Genomic DNA, 23,723 nt, shown 5'->3' on the forward strand with positions numbered 1-23,723 from the left:
CATGGGAGATTTTATTTTTTGACACAAGTTAGTGGAATATGAGACTTAGTAAGAAAAAACAAAAACAAACAAAAAATTTCCGCTAACTTGTGCCAAAAAAAATGTCTGAATGGAGCCTTACAGGGGGGGGGGGGGGGGTGATCAATGACAGGGGGGTGATCAATGACAGGGGGGTGATCACCCATATAGACTCCCTGATCACCCCCCTGTCATTGATCACCCCCCCTGTAAGGCTCCATTCAGACATCCGCATGATTTTTTACGGATCCATGGATACATGGATCGGATCCACAGAACGCATGCGGACGTCTGAATGGAGCCTTACAGGGGGGTTATAAATGACAGGGGGTGATCAGGGTAATCACCCCCCTGTCACTGATCACCCCCCCTGTAAGGCTCCATTCAGACATCCGCATGATTTTTTTACGGATCCATGGATACATGGATCGGATCCACAGAACGCATGCGGACGTCTGAATGGAGCCTTACAGGGGGGTTATCAATGACAGGGGGTGATCAGGGTAATCAGGGTGATCACCCCCCTGTCACTGATCACCCCCCCTGTAAGGCTCCATTCAGACATCTGCATGATTTTTTACGGATCCATGGATCGGATCCACAAAACGCATGCGGACGTCTGAATGGAGCCTTACAGGGGGGTTATCAATGACAGGGGGTGATCAGGGTAATCAGGGTGATCACCCCCCTGTCACTGATCACCCCCCCTGTAAGGCTCCATTCAGACATCCGCATGATTTTTTACGGATCCATGGATACATGGATCGGATCCACAGAACGCATGCGGACGTCTGAATGGAGCCTTACAGGGGGGTTATCAATGACAGGGGGGTGATCAGGCAGTGTATATGGGTGATCACCCGCCTGTCATTGATCACCCCCTGTAAGGCTCCATTCAGACGTCCGCATGTGTTTTGCGGATCCGATCCATGTATCCATGGATCCGTAAAAATCATGCGGACGTCTGAATGGAGCCTTACAGGGGAGTGATCAATGACAGGGGGGTGATCAATGACAGGGGGGTGATCAATGACAGGGGGGTATATGGGTGATCACCCGCCTGTCATTGATCACCCCCCTGTCATTGATCACCCCCCTGTCATTGATCACCCCCCTGTAAGGCTCCATTCAGACGTCCGTATGCTTTTTGCGGATCCGATCCATGTATCCGTGGATCCGTAAAAATCATACGGATGTCTGAACGGAGCCTGACAGGGGGGTGATCAATGACAGGGCGGTGATCAATGACAGGGGGGTGATCAGGGAGTTTATATGGGGTGATCATGGGTGATCAGGGGTTTATAAGGGGTTAATAAGTGACGGGGGGGGGGGGGGTGTAGTGTAGTGTAGTGTAGTGTAGTGTGGTGTTTGGTGCGACTGTACTGACCTACCTGAGTCCTCTGGTGGTCGATCCTAACAAAAGGGACCACCAGAGGACCAGGTAGGAGGTATATTAGACGCTGTTATGAAAACAGCATCTAATATACCTGTTAGGGGTTAAAAAATTCGGATCTCCAGCCTGCCAGCGAGCGATCACCGCTGGCAGGCTGGAGATCCACTCGCTTACCTTCCGTTCCTGTGAGTGCGCGCGCCTGTGTGCGCGTGTTCACAGGAAATCCCGGCCCTCGCGAGATGACGTGTATATGCGTCGTTGAGCGCAGGGCTGCCACCTCCGGACCGCACATCTGCGTTAGGCGGTCCGGAGGTGGTTAAGGACCAGGCCATTTTTTGCAAATCTGACCACTGTCACTTTAAGTGCTGATAACTTTAAAACGCTTTGACTTATCCAGGCCGTTCTGAGATTGTTTTTTCGTCACATATTGTACTTCATGACACTGGTAAAATGAAGTAAAAAAAAATTATTTATTTTTTGCACAAAATAATACCTAATTTACCCAAAAATTTGAAAAATTAGCAAATTTCAAAGTTTCAGTTTCAATACTTCTGTAATACACCCCCAAAAATAGTTATTACTTTACATTCCCCATATGTCTACTTCATGTTTGAATTATTTTGGGAATGATATTTTATTTTTTGGGGATGTTACAAGGCTTAGAAGTTTAGAAGCAAATCTTGCCATTTTTCAGAATTTTACAAAAAAATCATTTTTAGGGACCAGTTCAGGTCTGAAGTCACTTTGCGAGGCTTACATAATAGAAACCACCCAAAAATGACCCCATCTAACAAACTACACCCCTCAAGGTATTCAAAACTGATTTTACATACGTTGTTAACCCTTTAGGTGTTGCACAAGAGTTATTTGCAAATGGGGATGAAATTTTAGAATTTAATTTTTTTGTCTAATTTTCCATTTTAACCCATTTTTTCCACTAACAAAGCAAGGGTTAACAGCTAAACAAGACTGTATCTTTATTGCCCTGACTCTGCCATTTACAGAAACACCCAATATGTGGCCGTACACTACTGTACGGCCACACAGCGGGGCGTAGAGTGAAAGGTGCGCCGTTTGGTTTTTGGAGGGCTGATTTTTTTTATGGACCGGTTTATTTACACCGTGTCCTGTTTCAACCCCCCTGATGCACCCCTGGAGTAGAAACTCCCTAAAAGTGACCCCATTTTGGAAACTACGGGATAAGGTGGCATTTTTTTGGGGACTATTTTTAGGGTAAATATGATTTTTGGTTGCTCCATATTACATTTTTGTGAGGCAAGGTTACCAAAAATTGAAATTCTGAAATTTCATCTCCATTTGCCATTAACTGTTGAGGAACACCTAAAGGGTTAATAAAGTTTGTATAATCAGTTTTGAATACCTTGAGGGGTGTAGTTTCTTAGATGGGGTCACTTTTAGGGAGTTTTTACTCTAGGGGGGCTTCAAAAGGAACATGGTGTCAATAAAAAAGGCCATCAAAATCGGCCTTCCAGAAACCATGTCGGTCCTTTCCTTTTGCGGCCTCCCTTTTAGTGATACAGCAGTTTACGACCACAAATGTGGCATTTCTGTAAACTGCAGTATCAGGGCAATAAATATAAACTTTTGTCTGGTTGTTAACCCTTGATTTTCCCTTATTCAGGCCTGAAAATAAGACAAACAATGAAGAGGACTTCCTCCAACCTTTTGTAGCCTCTAGTTATCGTAGGACACATTCTCTAACATCCAAAGAATGGAAATCTGCCTCTTCCTCGTTCCTCATTGAAGGTAGGAAGGAAGGAAGGAAGAATCACTTCCTGACTTCTATGGAATTCCGAAAGTACTTTGGGTAAAAATGCTGGGTCTGGCCTAAGACGGACACAATCATCTTAGAAAATCGTATATATGGAGGACTAATGGAAAGAGCCTGAACCTCACTAATTCTCCTGGCTGATGTAATAGCTACCAAAAAAAATACATTTCAAGGTCAGGAACTTAATTGGCAGAGAGTCTACAGGACTAAAGGTAGCCTTAACCAAGGCCCTTAACACCAGATTAAGATCCCAAGGTGGAGCTTTGAAATTCCTGGCAGGGAGACTCCTAGATATTGATTTACAAAACCTTATAATCCAAGGATGACACGCCATGGTGTAATCAAATAAGGCCTCTTTCACACTTGCGTTGTCCGGATCCGGCGTGTACTCCACTTGCCGATCCATGCGATCACGTCATCCATGCGCCTGGGGCGCCCTGACGTCACTCTGGAGCGCCCCGGGAGCCGCACGGATGGTAAGTATGCTGCTCCCCGCTCCCCACTACAGTTTACCATGGCTGCCAGGACTTTAGCGTCCCGGCAGCCATGGTAACCATTGAGAAAAAGCTAAACGTCGCATCCGGCAATGCGCCGAAACGACGTTTAGCTTAAGGCCGGATCCGGATCAATGCCTTTCAATGGGCATTCATTCCGGATCCGGCCTTGCGGCAAGTGTTCCGGATTTTTGGCCGGAGCAAAAAGCGCGGCATGCTGCGCTATTTGCTGCGGCCAAAAAACGTTCCGTTCCGGTACTGAAGACATCCTGATGCATCCTGAAGGACGGACTGTCCATTCAGAATGCATTAGGAAAATCCTGATCAGTATTCTTCCGGCATAGAGCCCCGACGACGGAACTCTATGCCGGAAGACTATAACGCAGGTGTTAAAGGGCCCTTAAACACTGAGAGCGGCCACCTGGACCTTTATAGTACTAGGTCTTTCTCCACACCTCTCTGAAGAAAATCCAAGATTTTACTTAACTGAAGAGGGTAGGATGTGTAAGGAGGGACTCCTAGAAACTTTAAAAAGGTAATCCAAGTTCTAGCATAGATATTAGTAGTCACCGGCTTCCTACTTAACAGCATGGTAGCAACCACCGATTCAGAAAGACCTCTATCTTGTAAAAGGCGCCGTTCAAAAGCCACGCCGTCAAATAAAGCCTTTTCACAGGGAAGTGGACAATAGGACCCTGAAAAAGATAATCTGGGATCTCCAGAAGGACCCAAGGATCTGCTACTGACATCACTCTCAGCCAGTAGAACCACGCTCGACGTGGCCAGAAGGGAGCAATCATGATAATTCTGGCTTTGTCTTCCCTGACCTTCTTGAGAACCCTCGGTATCAACTGAAGTGGAGGGAAGGCATTTAATAGACCCTGGCTACAAGGCTGAACCAGAGCGTCTATCGCATCTGGTCGATCCCTAGGAGACAGGGAGTAGAATCTTTTTACTTTCCTGTTCTTCCTGGTGGCAAAAAGATCTATTTGAGGCATCCCCCATAACTTGACAATCTTGCTGAAAACAGAAGGGTTCAGAGACCATTCCCTCTGATCCAGAGATCGACGGCTTAGAAAATCGGCCTTCCAATTGTCCACACCTCTGATATGAAGGGCCGAGAGGGACAAATCCACCCCTTCCACTAGGCTATGAGCTGTGCGCTGCGATTGGCCAGTGCGGCAGCAAGGGACACGCCTAATACAAAAACTCCGCCAAGTACAACAGAGGGAGCTTCAGACACCGGAGCCTATACCGGGCGAACGGAGCGGCGCCCAGACATACTAGTAAGTGCAGGGGGACCCCTGGGCGCCGCTCTGCCCACTGATATAGTTAGTTTTTAAACTAGTGAAAGGTCCTCTTTAAGGTGAAATAGGGCTGAGTCTTTAAGGGGTTAATATAGAATACAGGGGGGAGGGAGAGACTCCTCCACTGCGCTGCTGAGAAGAACATCGGCGGCAGGGAAGAGAACTATCATCTCCTGTGCCCCGCCGCTGTATTCAACTGCAGAGCTGCAGCGGCGGGTCCAGTCGCAAATGGCGACAAGACTAAAAAGTCTTATCGCCATTTGTAAATTCTAAGTCGCATTGGCGACCATTTTGGTCGCCATCTTGAGCCCTGTGTAGTGTACGGGAGAGTAATACCCCGTCACTACAGAAGGGTCACTTGGGTATTGTCGTTCCCCCTGTATTTATGGGGAGGTTGGTATGAAACATCTTGTTAACTGTAATGCTATGTACTTCCTGTTACTGTGAAAGTTGCATGTGCAGGCCGGCTAGGGTGTCATTCCAGCTCTGAGTCACTAGAGGGAGCTAGGGAACCCTAGGTTATATAAGGCCCAGTCAGGAAGTAGTAGTGGGTACAGACAGTGGGAGCAGAGGTCAGAAATGATCCTGTGTCTGAGTGAAGGCCAGGCTATGGGCCTGTGAGAGCAGAGCAGGCCTGAAGCCTGCCGACTAGGAGAGGGTAGTAAAGGCCCTGTAACCGGGTTCCGGATCCAAGGAAAAGGTTCCCCTCCTGAGTCATCATCCGTTTAGCTGAAACAGCATAAGCAAGCCACCAGCCAAGACACAGAATACCACAGAGGCCGATCAGATAAAGCAAGAGGTACTCAAGATAACAGAGGAGGTACTAGATAAGGACAGCTTCAAGGGTACGCCAGATAAAGGGCATTAGACCTTGGAGAGAAAGTCACATGTTTCAGGACCAGTCAGGAATAGTGTGCAAGCCGCCTGTACTGCATCTCCTGTAATCAACACTCTGTATAATACATTGCTAAGACCGGCCATTCTGTACTTCCAAGAACCAGCTGTATTCCAATAGTAACCAACTGTCTTTCATGGAACTGCGCTTCCAACTGCGTCCATGTATTATACTCACTGATATTCAGTAAAGTTCCAGTTTTTGTTGGCTATCCTATGCTTGCTTCATTCTTCTACAATACCATACACGGCGTGTCACCGTTTAATTGACACTGGCGTCACAAACTTTTAATCACCTGCCTGTTCCAGTATCTGACCAGAATTGAAGACGACAGTGGATCCCAGGTTAGTGAGTCAATCTGCACTACAAAGCCCAGCATACACTACTGACCCCCTGGGACACTGCATCGCTCTTTTTGGCGTCACGAACAGGATCCGCATACTTCTGAAGTGCAGAGAAGTGTGAACTGTGTGCTTTAACTATTCCACCACCGTATTGCAAAGACTGTAACCTTTATTTCTAAACCTGTGGATTACAATTGTGCCTGGGAGGAATCAGAGACGCTGTACTGTGTTGCGCTACCCCCAGAGAGAAAATCGCATTTGTGGACTGTGTTTTATTGGACTTTTCATCATCCTGCTTGCTGTCATTGAATTGCAGCATCAGGACATCTAAAATGGCCGCCGACGCCATGAGGCTTTTTACTGCGCCATCACGATGCACAGAGGCGCGAATATTTGGCGCCAAAACCATCCAAGAAGGAGGAGGAGATTGCCCTGGAGCGCCACCCACCTTGGTGAGGCATGTTGTGGCTGATTTCCCTGGAGAGTTACGCCCAGGAGGCGGACTTGAGATGGAGGTAGACCGGCCCAGTGTGTGGGAGGAGCCAGTGTCGACGCTGCACCCAGTGAGAGAAGAGATTTGGGAGCCCATCGTCTTGCAGGCGCCAGAGGAACGATACCCCCCTCCTGATGCGGTGAGGCGAGAAGAGGAGAAAGAGCGGCTGGACAGCTGCCAGCGGGCGGAAGAATGTGCAGAGGCCCGACGTCAAGCAGCAGCTGCCACCGTTACCCCAGAGGCCACTGTCACCGGACCTCCGGTAGCCCCGACGACCTGCACCAAGGATGACCTAGAGGCCCTACGCAAGAGAGTGTATTGGGTGGCGGACCTCGGGTGCGCAGGAGGCGTGCGGTGGTTCCCGTTTCCTAGGACGGATGCCGAAATGGAGGCAATGAAGGACAAGCCTCCCCCTCTAAAGATTGTCAGAGGAGATGGTTTCCAGATGTGGCCGGCCTTGCCAGAACAGTTGCTGCAAGTTCCGTTCATCGACTCTTCATCAGAGGAAGAATATGACACTCGGCTGTGAGTACGCCTTTCCTCATGTCCATCTCCCTAATGGCCGTTTTGTCCCTCCAGTTGGCAGAGCTGGTGAAGCTCGCTGCCAGTTACACACGGCCGGTGGCATTCTAACTGAATAATGGTGCCACTGTAGACCACTGCTTCCAGCTGCCCTTGTTGTGTTTGGGACATCCGGTTTGCTGCTATTATCCCAGTTGTGCCTTAGTTTGCACTGTTTTTCCCTTTTTACCCCCATTTCAGGTTGAAAAGACATTTTTATGTCCGCACTATTTTAAAGGGTAAGCAGGACTTGCCAGGATAACATGGCCCTGGTATTGTCAGAGTCCTGTATTGTCATTTTATATATGTGCTGCTGACAGTATTTAGTAACCGGTTTTTTATTCACGTCTATGTGCCCAGAGATGGACTTCCTATGTGCAAGCCTCTGAGAGGTTAATTTTATTATGGACTTATTTATTGTCATGGACTATCCTGGTTCTTTAACCGCTTGCCGCCACGCTAACGCCGAAAGGCGTCATCGCGGCGGCTCTCCAAGGTCACACTAACGCCAATAGGCGTCATCTCGCGAGACGCGAGATTTCCTGTGAACGCGCGCACACAGGCGCGCGCGCTCACAGGAACAGAAGGTAAGCGAGTGGATCTCCAGCATGCCAGCGGCGATCGCTCGATGGCAGGCTGGAGATCCGAATTTTTTAACCCCTAACAGGTATATTAGACGCTGTTTTCATAACAGCGTCTAATATACCTCCTACCTGGTCCTCTGGTGGTCCCTTTTGTTAGGATCGACCACCAGAGGACTCAGGTAGGTCAGTACAGTCGCACCAAACACTACACTACACTACACCCCCCCCCCCCGTCACTTATTAACCCCTTATAAACCCCTGATCACCCATGATCACCCCATATAAACTCCCTGATCACCCCCCTGTCATTGATCACCGCCCTGTCATTGATCACCCCCCTGTCAGTGATCACACCCCGGTCCGGCTCCGTTCAGACGTCCGTAAGATTTTTACGGATCCACGGATACATGGATCGGATCCGCAAAAAGCATACGGACGTCTGAATGGAGCTTTACAGGGGGGTGATCAATGACAGGCGGGTGATCACCCATATACACTCCCTGATCACCCCCTGTCATTGATCACCCCCCTGTCATTGATCACTCCCCTGTAAGGCTCCATTCAGACGTCCGCATGATTTTTACGGATCCATGGATACATGGATCGGATCCGCAAAACACATGCGGACGTCTGAATGGAGCCTTACAGGGGGTGATCAATGACAGGCGGGTGATCACCCATATACACTCCCTGATCACCCCCCTGTCATTGATAACCCCCCTGTAAGGCTCCATTCAGACGTCCGCATGCGTTTTGTGGATCCGATCCATGTATCCATGGATCCGTAAAAAATCATGCGGATGTCTGAATGGAGCCTTACAGGGGGGGTGATCAGTGACAGGGGGGTGATCACCCTGATTACCCTGATCACCCCCTGTCATTGATAACCCCCCTGTAAGGCTCCATTCAGACGTCAGCATGCGTTTTGTGGATCCGATCCATGGATCCGTAAAAAATCATGCGGATGTCTGAATGGAGCCTTACAGGGGGGGTGATCAGTGACAGGGGGGTGATTACCCTGATCACCCCCTGTCATTGATAACCCCCCTGTAAGGCTCCATTCAGACGTCCGCATGCGTTTTGTGGATCCGATCCATGTATCCATGGATCCGTAAAAAATCATGCGGATGTCTGAATGGAGCCTTACAGGGGGGGTGATCAGTGACAGGGGGGTGATCACCCTGATTACCCTGATCACCCCTGTCATTGATAACCCCCCCTGTAAGGCTCCATTCAGACGTCCGCATGCGTTTTGTGGATCCGATCCATGTATCCATGGATCCGTAAAAAATCATGCGGATGTCTGAATGGAGCCTTACAGGGGGGGTGATCAGTGACAGGGGGGTGATCACCCTGATTACCCCCTGTCATTGATAACCCCCCTGTAAGGCTCCATTCAGACGTCCGCATGCGTTTTGTGGATCCGATCCATGGATCCGTAAAAAATCATGTGGATGTCTGAATGGAGCCTTACAGGGGGGGGTGATCAGTGACAGGGGGGTGATCACCCTGATTACCCTGATCACCCCCTGTCATTGATAACCCCCCTGTAAGGCTCCATTCAGACGTCCGCATGCGTTTTGTGGATCCAATCCATGTATCCATGGATCCGTAAAAAATCATGCGGATGTCTGAATGGAGCCTTACAGGGGGGGGTGATCAGTGACAGGGGGGTGATCACCCTGATCACCCCCTGTCATTGATAACCCCCCTGTAAGGCTCCATTCAGACGTCCGCATGCGTTTTGTGGATCCGATACATGTATCCATGGATCCGTAAAAAATCATGCGGATGTCTGAATGGAGCCTTACAGGGGGGGTGATCAGTGACAGGGGGGTGATCACCCTGATTACCCTGATCACCCCCTGTCATTGCTAACCCCCCTGTAAGGCTCCATTCAGACGTCCACATGCGTTCTGTGGATCCGATACATGTATCCATGGATCCGTAAAAAATCATGCGGATGTCTGAATGGAGCCTTACAGGGGGGGTGATCAATGACAGGGGGGTGATCAGGGAGTCTATATGGGTGATCACCCCCCTGTCATTGATCACCCCCCTGTCATTGATCACCCCCCCCCCCTGGTAAGGCTCCATTCAGACATTTTTTTTGGCACAAGTTAGCGGAAATTTTTTGTTTGCTTTTGTTTTTGTTTTTTCTTACTAAGTCTCATATTCCACTAACTTGTGTCAAAAAATAAAATCTCACATGGACGCACCATACCCCTCACGGAATCCAAATGCGTAAACATTTTTAGACATTTATATTCCAGACTTCTTCTCACGCTTTAGGGCCCCTAAAAAGCTAGGGCAGTATAAATACCCCACATGTGACCCCATTTCGGAAAGAAGACACCCCAAGGTATTCCGTGAGGGGCATATTGAGTCCATGAAAGATTGAAATTTTTGTCCTAAGTTAGCGGAAAGTGAGACTTTGTGAGAAAAAACTAAAAAAAAAATCAATATCCGCTAACTTATGCAAAAAAATAAAAAATTCTAGGAACTCGCCATGCCCCTCATTGAATACCTTGGGGTGTCTTCTTTCCAAAGTGGGGTCACATGTGGGGTATTTATACTGCCCTGGCTTTTTAGGGGCCCGAAAGTGTGAGAAGAAGTCTGGGATCCAAATGTCTAAAAATGCCCTCCTAAAAGGAATTTGGGCCCCTTTGCGCATCTAGGCTGCAAAAAAGTGTCACACATGTGGTATCGCCGTACTCAGGAGAAGTTGGGGAATGTGTTTTGGGGTGTCATTTTACATATACCCATGCTGGGTGAGAAAAATATCTTGGTCAAATGCCAACTTTGTATAAAAAAAATTGGAAAAGTTGTCTTTTGCCAAGATATTTCTCTCACCCAGCATGGGTATATGTAAAATGACACCCCAAAACACATTGCCCAACTTCTCCTGAGTACGGCGATACCAGATGTGTGACACTTTTTTGCAGCCAAGGTGGGCAAAGGGGCACATATTCCAAAGTGCACCTTTTGGATTTCACCGGTCATTTTTTACACATTTTGATTGCAAAGTTCTTCTCACACATTTGGGCCCCTAAATTGCCAGGGCAGTATAACTACCCCACAAGTGACCCCATTTTGGAAAGAAGACACCCCAAGGTATTCCGTGAGGGGCATGGCAAGTTTTTAGAATTTTTTATTTTTTGTCGCAAGTTAGTGGAATATGAGACTTTGTAAGAAAAAATAAAAAAAATAAAATCATCATCATTTTCCGCTAACTTGTGACAAAAAATAAAAAGTTCTATGAACTCACTATGCCCATCAGTGAATACCTTAGGGTGTCTACTTTCCGAAATGGGGTCATTTGTGGGGTTTTTCTACTGTTTGGGCATTGTAGAACCTCAGGAATCATGACAGGTGCTCAGAAAGTCAGAGCTGTTTCAAAAAGCGGAAATTCACATTTTTGTACCATAGTTTGTAAATGCTATAACTTTTACCCAAACCATTTTTTTTTGACCAAACTTTTTTTTTATCAAAGACATGTAGAACAATACATTTGGCGAAAAATGTATATATGGATGTCGTTTTTTTTGCAAAATTTTACAGCTGAAAGTGAAAAATGTCATTTTTTTGCAAAAAAATCGTTAAATTTCGATTAATAACAAAAAAAGTAAAAATGTCAGCGGCAATGAAATACCACCAAATGAAAGCTCTATTAGTGAGAAGAAAAGGAGGTAAAATTCATTTGGGTGGTAAGTTGCATGACCAAGCAATAAACCGCTAAAGTTGTGGAGTGCCGATTTGTAAAAAAGGGCCTGGTCACTAGGGGGGTATAAACCTGTGGTCCTTAAGTGGTTAAACATCCGCTGTGCCAGGTCAGCGCCCCCGTTCCACTCACTATCCTGAGAAGAAGAGAACGACGCCCCTTGTCACCACACTTCACCTTTGCCAATTGGGTCTGATAAGAGTGTAAATGACATATGTATGCATGCATGTGTCTTTCTCTATTTCAGGTCATGATTCCAGTTGGGCGGGCCCTGATGGAGTACGAGGTCGTACTCAGCTTAAAGCAGCGGGGTATGTAGTGTACGGGAGAGTAATACCTCGTCACTACAGAAGGGTCACTTGGGTATTGTCGTTCCCCCTGTATTTATGGGGAGGTTGGTATGAAACATCTTGTTAACTGTAATGCTATGTACTTCCTGTTACTGTGAAAGGTGCATGTGCAGGCCGGGTGTCATTCCAGCTCTGAGTCACTAGAGGGAGCTAGGGAACCCTAGGTTATATAAGGCCCAGTCAGGAAGTAGTAGTGGGTACAGACAGTGGGAGCAGAGGTCAGAAATGATCCTGTGTCTGAGTGAAGGCCAGGCTATGGGCCTGTGAGAGCAGAGCAGGCCTGAAGCCTGCCGACTAGGAGAGGGTAGTAAAGGCCCTGTAACCGGGTTCCGGATCCAAGGAAAAGGTTCCCCTCCTGAGTCATCATCCGTTTAGCTGAAACAGCATAAGCAAGCCACCAGCCAAGACACAGAATACCACAGAGGCCGATCAGATAAAGCAAGAGGTACTCAAGATAACAGAGGAGGTACTAGATAAGGACAGCTTCAAGGGTACGCCAGATAAAGGGCATTAGACCTTGGAGAGAAAGTCACATGTTTCAGGACCAGTCAGGAATAGTGTGCAAGCCGCCTGTACTGCATCTCCTGTAATCAACACTCTGTATAATACATTGCTAAGACCGGCCATTCTGTACTTCCAAGAACCAGCTGTATGCCAAGAGTAACCAACTGTCTTTCATGGAACTGCGCTTCCAAATGCGTCCATGTATTATACTCACTGATATTCAGTAAAGTTCCAGTTTTTGTTGGCTATCCTATGCTTGCTTCATTCTTCTACAATACCATACACGGCGTGTCACCGTTTAATTGACACTGGCGTCACAAACTTTTAATCACCTGCCTGTTCCAGTATCTGACCAGAATTGAAGACGACAGTGGATCCCAGGTTAGTGAGTCAATCTGCACTACAAAGCCCAGCATACACTACTGACCCCCTGGGACACTGCACCTGTAATATGTCAGTTTTTTTAATTTCTTTTTTTTATATCTTTTACAATTTTATATGTCTCTTTTTATGGGAAAGGGGCTTTTTTTATTTTTAAATGAAATTTTTTTTATTTTTTTTTTAATCCGTGGCTCCGCTAAAAAAATATAACATGTCCTAATCTTGTCAACGCTTTGCTGGCGCCCGTTCCACAAATTGCGGAGGGCAACGCGAGCGGCTGCTGTTTTTCACGGATCTGCGGTTTGCGGACCGCAAAACACGGCACAGCAGTGCGCATGAGGCCTTACACTGATAGTTTGCCTATGAGATCCAGCCTGGGGACTGGGCCTCATAGGCCTCAGTACATGCCAGGCCCCAAGGCCTTGGAATAGATTGGGACTGCCATGGCAACCATCAGGTCCCTGCCACCGCAGTGCGGAGACCCGATGGCTAAGGAGAGGGAGCGCAAACCTCCCATATACCCTGGTCAGCGCTGACTGGGGCATTAGGAGGAGTTAATCCACTGGCATCGGAGTTATCACCGATGCTGGTGGATGCAGCAGGGATCTGGGTGTCAGTAACAGCCGAATCCGTGCTGCTAATTGCCGGACCGCTCATGAGGGGGAGGAAGGACCACATGACGTCCTGGGGTGCAAAGTATCGGCAATTTAGGACGAGCATTCTCATCCTGGGTCCTTAAGGTGTTAAAGTAATTCTGGCATAGACATCTGTCGCAAAGTAGGCCAAGCAATAGTTAGTATAGAGTCAGCCTGAGCGCCGCTGATATAACGGGCAGGTCTGGGCAGCCCCTCGAAGCTTATACCATCTATAGCTGGATCAGCAACCTTCAGCACTCCAGCTGCTGTGAAATTACAACTCCCAACATGCACACTTACTTGGCTCCCATAGTAGTGAAAGGAGGATTCTGGGAGTTGTAGTTTCAGATCACCTGGAGAGCCGAAGGTTGCTGATCCCTGATCTATAGAATTAGTGAATCCGGGCCATTGCCTTGTGCAGCCCTGCTGAACGGAATGATACCTTTCACTTAGCAATTTGTTGCATCATTCTACAAAAATACTACTTTTAACCCATATGCAAATGAGCAGATAAGTGCACCGAGGGCGGGCCTAAACCACTGTGCACCACTGCTTCTCTGTCAGCCTCCTTATTGACAGGGCCAGGCGAGATGACCATGGCAAGAACCTGGCCCTGACAGAGAAAAGCGGAGGAGCAAGGGTGCAGAGAGTGACTTGGTCACGCCCTCGGTGCACTTAACTGCTCAGTTGATTAAAGTGCTATTACTGCATAATGAAGCAACAGATCGCCAAGTGAAAAGTGCTCATGACATTCAGTAGAGCTAGGCTTTGTGCTCGTGAATTTCCTGGTGACACACTCCCTTCAAAATCTACCCCACGTGTCAATTCACACTTGGCTGGTACTGAAGGATGGTGCAGCTTTTCCTCCAGCAAACCTACCATGTGGGAAAGCCCCCTAGACGCTCTGAGACACAAACCAGCCCCATGGACTCAATCACTCAGAAGTAACACAAACACTAGGGGCTCGTGCACACGGGCGAGTTTTAAAAAATTAAAAATGTGCGCAGCCCGGCTTGTCTTCTTTCTTCTTCTTTGAGGACCTGGGAGGAAAAGGACCTTTAAAGCCGAGCTGCGCGAACAAGTGGATAAGGTGAATACATTTTTTTTTAACCATGTTATAAGGGAAAATAATAAAATCTAAACAACAACTAACCAAAACTTCTGTGAAGAAGTCCGGGTTCGGGTCTGGGTACCAAACATGCCGATTCTTCTCACGCGCGTGCAAAAAATGCAATAAAACGCTTTGCATTTTCCCGCAACACACCCGCATCCTATCCGGCCTTCACACTCGACACCCGTGTGAAAGAGGCCTAAGGGCTCGTGCACACGGCCCAGGTTTTGGTCCACATTCAATCCGCGTATTTTGTGGATCGGATGCAAGCCCATTTATCGCAATGGTGCTGTAAATTATGCGGAAGGCACACCCCCTAACCCGTTGTGAGACCCCATAAAGAATAGAACATGTCCTAATCTTGTCCGTTTTGTGTGCAAAGACAGGACGTATCTGCAGGAGTAAAAAAAAAAAAAAAATGGCAGCATGCACTCAGCAGGTATCCGTGTTTTGGGGACTGCAAAACACTTAAGGCCGTGTGCATGAGCCCTAAGAAAGGGAAAGACATAATTTAGGGTCACACGACCATATGTATTCTGCGGTCTGCAAGGTGCAAATCCGCAAAAAATACGGATGATGTCACATTGTAACCGCACCTATTCTTGTCCGCAAAATGGACAAGAATAGGACATGTTCCGTCTTTTTTGCAGGGATGCAGAACGGACATATGGATGCAGAAGTTTCTGCCCTGGGATACGTTGAGGATTTTTTTTTTCTGTCTGCTCACTTCAGAATTTTATAGACCAGGAAACAGCAACCTCCGCCGCTCCAGCTGTTCTGAAACTACAACTCCCAAAATTGCCCCATTCACTTCTATAGGAATAAGAAGAACAGCCAAGCATGTTACATGCTGGGAGTTGTAATTTCACAGCAGCTGGGGTGCTGATCCCTGTAATAGACTGTTGGATAGCCACTTTAATGTAAGCGCTGGTAACAGAGAAACCTTAAAGGGGTTGCCTTGATCTTGTATATGATGAAAGGGAACAGAGGGTGGGGTGCACATACTTCTGAGGGGGGCTGGATACCACTGCCGAGGCATCTGAACTGACAGAGGACTGCAATACCCAGAATATAAGAGCGGTTCCGGACAGCACTATGGTAGTGAGTTTGCAATTTCTTTTAAGCCAGAACTTGGTGTAAGTTCAGAAAGTTAGTATGAAAGGCAGAATGTAGCCAACATCGGACATGGCTCATCTGTCATCACTTGGCTCAGACTCAACAAAAAAGCAACCTGCGTAATAGAAGAATGTACCTACCAAGCTTGTGCCGTCCTCCCCCAGTTCTGAGAAATATCTTCAGGAATGGCACACATAAACTGAACTGTGCGGGGGCTGACCGGCCAGGAGGAAAGACATGGGACCCAGCCCTGAAGAGGACCCATTCAATTCTACGGGTCCACCAAAAAGAAAAGACAACTGTGCGCTCATCCCACAAACTATATAATTCCTGACCGTATTGCGGACAAGAATAGTCATTTCTAGTCATGGGAGTGAGAAATATGCGGACTGCACGCGGAAAGGTTCCGTGGTTTGCAGACTGCAATACAGGATGAAGGGTGGGGCAGGGGGGCCTGCAAAGTCCAAATGCAATTAAAGCCTCAGACCAAACCACTAAATAAATATGCTCCCCAAAATGACTACAGATGTCCTGACGCTGGGAGCGATCGGACATAAAGAGAATATCGAAACAAGGATACAGCCTTTCACAACTAGGGTGCCCCAGCACCACCACTCCCATCAGAGCCCATAACAAGTGCACCACCCCTGTGAGCTACAGAGGGGGTAACCCAGCACCCCCCCCTGTGAGCTACAGAGGGGGTAACCCAGCACCCCCCCCTGTGAGCTACAGAGGGGGTAACCCAGCACCCCCCCCTGTGAGCTACAGAGGGGGTAACCCAGCACCCCCCCCTGTGAGCTACAGAGGGGGTAACCCAGCACCCCCCCCTGTGAGCTACAGAGGGGGTAACCCAGCACCCCCCCCTGTGAGCTACAGAGGGGGTAACCCAGCACCCCCCCCTGTGAGCTACAGAGGGGGTAACCCAGCACCCCCCCCTGTGAGCTACAGAGGGGGTAACCCAGCACCCCCCCCTGTGAGCTACAGAGGGGGTAAACCAGCACCCCCCCCTGTGAGCTACAGAGGGGGTAACCCAGCACCCCCCCCCTGTGAGCTACAGAGGGGGTAACCCCGCACCCCCCCCCTGTGAGCTACAGAGGGGGTAACCCAGCACCCCCCCCCTGTGAGCTACAGAGGGGGTAACCCAGCACCCCCCCCCCCCCGTGAGCTACAGAGGGGGTAACCCAGCACCCCCCCCTGTGAGCTACAGAGGGGGTAACCCAGCACTACCCCCTGTGCGCTACAGAGGGGTAACCCAGCACCACCACTCTCATCAGAGCCCATAACAGGTGCACCACCCCTGTGAGCTACAGAGGGGTAACCCAACACCACCACTCCCATCAGAGCCCATAACAGGTGCACCACCCCTGTGAGCTACAGAGGGGTAACCCAGCACCACCACTCTCATCAGAGCCCATAACAGGTGCACCACCCCTGTGAGCTACAGAGGGGTGACCCAGCACCACCACTCTCATCAGAGCCCATAACAGGTGCACCACCCCTGTGAGCTACAGAGGGGTGACCCAGCACCACCCCTGTGAGCTACAGAGGGGTGACCCAGCACCACCCCTGTGAGCTACAGAGGGGTGACCCAGCAGATGACAGCTGCTAAACACTAAATTCAGGTCTAATCCACATCTGCATCCTGTTATCGTTCCCGTTACTTACCACAGCAGGTAAGTGTCTAGAAGCAGCGCCCTGACAGAGCACAATCCACTGCCATACACTGACATAGCCTTCAGTCAAGCCGTATCTACCAAGGGTATAGTGAGGCAATACAGAACATGCAAGGGTGTGCCCGAGGGCGCAGCAACATTTATGGCGCCCTACCCCACCGGCTACGAAAGCCTCTCTACAGACAGTAATTCCCGCCATCTCCGGGACAGCTCCGCACCCTGTACCTGGATGACACCCGCTGCTCCGTCCCTGGCGTCCGCTGTGTCCGAGACCGTGCTGAGCAGACCGGTCACCGCCTCACTCACACAACACTGGCCCCGCCCACTTCTGAGACTTCGGGGATATAACACTTTATAGTGTCACAAACCAGGTAAGCAGATTGGACGTGACTGTACGTCCAAATGCACTAAGTTACATGCGATTTGGACATACAGTTACTTCCAAATGCGTGAAGAGGTTAATGCCCCCCCCTACATACTAATTATTCCCCATTTGTGCCAGCACACATAGTAATGCCCACAATGTGCCCCTTCACAGTAGTTATGCCCAGTTGTACCACCTCATAGTAGTTATGCCCAGTTGTGCCCCTTCACAATACTTTTGCCTGAATATGTGCCCCCTCTCAGAAGTTAGGCCAAGATATGTGCCCCCTCTCAGAAGTTAGGCCAAGATATGTGCCCCCTCTCAGAAGTTAGGCCAAGATATGTGCCCCCTCTCAGAAGTTAGGCCAAGATATGTGCCCCCTCTCAGAAGTTAGGCCAACATATGTGCCCCCTCTCAGAAGTTAGGCCAAGATATGTGCCCCCTCTCAGAAGTTAGGCCAAGATATGTGCCCCCTCTCAGAAGTTAGGCCAAGATATGTGCCCCCTCACAATAGTTATGCCAAGATATGTGCCCCCTCACAATAGTTATGCCCGGATATGTGCCCCCTCACAATAGTTATGCCCGGATATGTGCCCCCTCACAATAGTTATGCCCGGATATGTGCCCCCTCACAATAGTTATGCCCAGATATGTGCCCCCTCACAGAAGTTAGGGCAAGATATCTGCCCCCTTAGCAAAAAATACGGATGATGTCACATTGTAACCGCACCTATTCTTGGCCGCAAAATGGACAAGAATAGGACATGTTCCGTCTTTTTTGCAGGGCTGCAGAGCGGACATATGGATGCGGACGGCGCGCGGTGTGCTGTCTGCATGTTTTTTGAGGCCCCACTGAAATAAATCTGCATACCAGGTGGACCCCTTGCAAAGCCGTAGTGGGAGCCCGCTTGCGATTTAGTTTCATTCAATGGAACCAAGAGCGGTTCTGCACAAAAACTTACGTCAGAAACTACAGAAGTTTCTGCCCTGGGATACGTTGAGGATTTTTTTTTCTGTCTGCTCGCTTCAGAATTTTATAGACCAGGAAACAGCAACCCCCACCGCTCCAGCTGTTCTGAAACTACAACTCCTATAATGCCCCATTCACTTCTATAGGAATAAGAAGAACAGCCAAGGATGTTACATGCTGGGAGTTGTAATTTCACAGCAGCTGGGGTGCTGATCCCTGTAATAGACTGTTGGATAGCCACTTTAATGTAAGCGCTGGTAACAGAGAAACCTTAAAGGGGTTGCCTTGATCTTGTATATGATGAAAGGGAACAGAGGGTGGGGTGCACATACTTCTGAGGGGGGCTGGATACCACTGGGGAGGCATCTGAACTGACAGAGGACTGCAATACCCAGAACATAAGAGCGGTTCCGGACAGCACTACGGTAGTGAGTTTGCAATTTCTTTTTAAGCCAGAACTTGGTGTAAGTTCAGACTGAACATTTAGTATGAAAGGCAGAATGTAGACAACATCGGACATGGCTCATCTGTCAGTGATCGGTAAATCACTTGGCTCAGACTCAACAAAAAAGCAACCTGCGTAATAGAAGAATGTACCTACCAAGCCTGTGCCGTCCTCCCCCAGTTCTGAGAAATATCTTCAGGAATGGCACATAAACTGAACTGTGCGGGGGCTGACTGGCATGCCCACCTGCTACTGCCTCCCATCTCAGCGGCCAGGAGGAAAGACATGGGACCCAGCCCTGAAGAGGACCCATTCATTTCTACGGGTCCACCAAAAAGAAACGACAACTGTGCGCTCATCTCACAAACTATATAATTCCTGACCATATTGCGGACAAGAATAGTCATTTCTAGTCATGGGAGTGAGAAATATGCGGACTGCACGCGGAAAGGGTCCGTGGTTTGCAGACTGCAATACAGGATGAAGGGTGGGGCAGGGGGGCCTGCAAAGTCCAAATGTAATTCAAGCCTCAGACCAAACCACTAAATAAATATGCTCCCCAAAATGACTGCAGATGTCCTGACGCTGGGAGCGATAGGACGTAAAGAGAATATGGAAACAAGGATACAGCCTTTCACAACTAGGGTGCCCCAGAACCACCACTCCCATCAGAGCCCATAACAGGTGCACCACCCCTGTGAGCTACAGAGGCATAACCCAGCACCACCACTCCCATCAGAGCCCATAAAAGGTACACCACCCCTGTGAGCTACAGAGGGGTAACCCAGCACCACCACTCCCATCAGAGCCCATAACAGGTGCACCACCCATGTGAGCTATAGAGGGGTAACCCAGCACCACCACTCCCATCAGAGCCCATAACAGGTGCACCACCCCTGTGAGCTACAGAGGGGTAACCCAGCACCACCACTCCCATCAGAGCCCATAACAGGTGCACCACCCCTGTGAGCTACAGAGGGGGGACCCAGCAGATGACAGCTGCTAAACACTAAATTCAGGTCTAATCCACATCTGCATCCTGTTATCGTGCCCGTTACTTTCCACAGCAGGTAAGTGTCTAGATTAGAAGCAGCGCCCTGACAGAGCACAATCCACTGCCATACACACTGACATAGCCTTCAGTCAAGCCGTATCTACCAAGGGTATAGTGAGGCAATACAGAACATGCAAGGGTGTGCCCGAGGGCGCAGCAACATTTATGGCGCCCTACCCCACCGGCTACGAAAGCCTCTCTACAGACAGTAATTCCCGCCGTCTCCGGGAGAGCTCCGCGCCCTGTACCTGGATGACACCCGCTGCTCCGTGCCTGGCGTCCGCTGTGTCCGAGACCGTGCTGAGCAGACCGGTCACCGCCTCACTCACACAACACTGGCCCCGCCCACTTCTGAGACTTCGGGGATATAACACTTTATAGTGTCACAGCCCAGGTATGCAGATTGGACGTGAGTACTGTACGTCCAAATGCACTAAGTTACATGCCGTTTGGACATACATACAGTTACTTCCAAATGCGTGAAGGGGTTAATGCCCCCCCCCCCCTACATAGTAATTATTCCCCATTCTTGCCAGCACACATAGTAATGCCCACAATGTGCCCCCTTCACAGTAGTTATGCCCAGTTGTACCACCTCATAGTAGTTATGCCCAGTTGTGCCCCTTCACAATACTTATGCGCCCCCTCACAATAGTTATGCCTGGATATGTGCCCCCTCACTTTAGTTATGCCCAGATATGTGCCCCCTCACAGAAGTTGGGCCAAGATATGTGTACCCTTCACAGTAGTTATGCCCAGATATGTGCCCCCTCACAGAAGTTAGGCCAAGATATGTGTACCCTTCACAGTAGTTATGCCCAGATATGTGCCCCCTCACAGAAGTTAGGCCAAGATATGTGCCCCCTCACAGAAGTTAGGCCAAGATATCTGCCCCCTTCACAGTAGTTATGCTCAGATGTGTCACCTCAGAAGTTTTTCCCAGTTGTGCCCCCCTCACAATAGTTATGCCCAGAAATGTGCCCCTCACAGAAGTTAGGCCAAGATTTGTGCCCGCTTCACAGTAGTTATGCCCAGTTGTACCACCTCATAGTAGTTGTGCCCCTTCACAATACTTATGCCTGGATATGTGCACCCTCACAATACTTATGCCCGGATATGTGCCCCCTCACAATAGTTATGCCCAGATATGTGCCCCCTCACAGAAGTTAGGCCAAGATATATGCCCCCTCACAATAGTTATGCCCAGATATGTGCCCCCTCTCAGAAGTTATGCCCAGATATGTGCCCCCTCTCAGAAGTTAGGCCAAGATATGTGCCCCCTCACAATAGTTATGTCTAGATACGTGCCCCCTAACAGAAGTTAGGACAAGATATATACCCCCTCACAGAAGATTGGCCAAGATATGTGCCCCCTTCACAGTAGTTATGCCCAGATGTTTCATCTCACAGAAGTTTTTACCAGTTGTGCCCCCTCACAATAAATATGCCTAGATATGTTCCCCTTCACAATAGTTATGCCCAGATATGTGCCCCCTTACAGAAGTTAGGCCAAGATATGTGCCCCCTCACAATACTTATGCCCATATTTGTGTCCCCTTACAAAAGTTAGGCCAAGATATGTTCCCGCTTCACAGTAGTTATGCCCAGTTGTGCCCCCTGATAATAGTTATGCCTAGATATGTGCCCCCTCACAATAGTTATGCCTAGATATGTGACCCCTCACAATAGTTATGCCTAGATATGTGCCCCCTCACAATAGTTATCCCCAGATATGTGCCCCCTCACAGAAGTTAGGCCAGGATATCTGCCCCCTTCACAGGAAGTAAACAGTAAGGGGCACATGTAATAAGACTGGCGTTTCAGACGCCGGTCTTAATAAAGCCCCATAGCTGGTGACTGATTTGCAGTCCTCTCCATAACTTTGGCGCATCGTGCCAGTTCTGACTATAATACACTGTATTTATTTGGCTCTGGTGGGGAGATATTTTGAGCTGCAATGTTTTAGTTATATGGAAAAACTAGGGGCGGTATTTTGGGCTGCACACTGGTATCAGACGCTGCTGGAGGTGTTTTGAGCTTTATCATGGTGTGTGTTGCTGTTGGGGATGGTAACGTGTGTTCCTGACCACCTGATTACACATTTTGTGTTCCACTTTTATTTCTTTTCTTGTATTGATGGCACCTCCACAGTGTGCTTTGCACATCATTATTTTTATGCAATATCATATGTGGGCTGTTCTGTAATCCCAGTCTGCCCCCCCCCCCCCCCGGCACACTATATGACATGCTGCAGCAAGCACAGTTTATAGAGCAAGGGGAGGGGCCTGGGGTGTTTAACCACTTCATGACCGCGGTCGTTTATCTCTGAATGGACATTTTGGAATGTCCATTCAGAGATGGCAGCTGCACGCTAATCGTGCAGCTGCCAAGCGGGGGGCCCGCTGTCAGTGACAGCAGGGCACCCCAGAGAGAAGGCAGGGACAGTGCCCAGGTGTCCCTGCCTTCTAGTTCGCTGTATACACAGTGCTCAGCGAGATCTGTGTATACAGATCAGGAAGTGCTATGCGAGGCAGTGGTGTGCCCAAGGGATGGCGGTTCTCCCCGGGTGCCGGTGTTCTGCCAGATTCCTATACCTTGGCAGAACGCTATACCACAGAGCTGGGGGACACCGCAGAGCTGAGTGCTGGATATTGGGGGTCACCACATAGCAGAACTGAGTGCTGGATATTGGGGTCACCACATAGCAGAGCTGAGTGCGCTCAATATTGGGGTCACCAAATAAGCGGTGTCCCCCAATATCCCACACTCAGCTCTGCTATGTGGTGACCTTGATATTCTGCACTCAGCTCTGCGGTAAGGATGAACTGCTCCTGATGATTTGTGGGCACGTGCGCACTCAGGGGTAGGGAGATCTGATGGAACATTTTGCGCTGGAAAATCTATCTACCCCTAAGTGCGCACGCGCGGTGTACGGTTTCGCGCATGCGCATGAAGTCCTTCTCCCGCGGCACTGCAATGATTTTTTGCTAATCCAGTGGATGTGCGCTTGTGCAGCGCTGCACACACCCTCCTCCAGCTGATTCCTGTGCGGCCGCGTCACTTCCGGTGCTGCCGCGTCACTTCCGGTATAGCGTTCTGCCCAAGTATAGGAATTTGGCAGAACACGGGCTCTCAGGAGGGTGCCAGAAAAGAAGCAATGAGCGCTTCCATCAATACAGATGGAAGCGCTCATTGCTTTTCCCTTTAAAAGTTGCAGTTCATCTTATAAAGGGAATACTAGTGAGCGCTTCTGCAGGAGAAGGGGGGAAAAAAGTGCTGTGAGTGCTGTACAGTACTTACCCCTGCTCCTGCTTGTTCTTCTCAGGTCCTACGTTGCTGTGTCCTGGCTGCCTGCAGCGTCAAGACGTACAGACCGCTCTCTGACCTGATGCTGCAGGAGGTCAGGTGACTGCAGCGCGGGCCCTGAGACGAGAAGACAGCCAGGACAGGGAGAGTGGTGACAGGAGAGGTAAGTTAATTTATTATTCTGATTGGGGGTCTGGAGGTCTAATGGTGGT

At 49.1% G+C, this 23,723-nt stretch overlaps 1 protein-coding gene across 1 annotated transcript in view; it reads right to left on the bottom strand.

Annotated features, from left to right (window-relative positions):
* LOC122932703 (complement decay-accelerating factor-like) overlaps positions 1-20,521 on the bottom strand; it is a 208,630-nt gene extending 188,109 nt beyond the window's left edge. The window contains exon 1 of the mRNA XM_044287278.1: positions 20,454-20,521. The gene's annotated coding sequence lies outside the window, so the exon portion shown is untranslated. The remainder of the gene's footprint in view (positions 1-20,453) is intronic.
* Positions 20,522-23,723: the final 3,202 nt, after the last annotated feature.

Source organism: Bufo gargarizans, chromosome 3, assembly GCF_014858855.1.
Source record: "Bufo gargarizans isolate SCDJY-AF-19 chromosome 3, ASM1485885v1, whole genome shotgun sequence".
Lineage (NCBI taxonomy): Eukaryota > Metazoa > Chordata > Amphibia > Anura > Bufonidae > Bufo > Bufo gargarizans.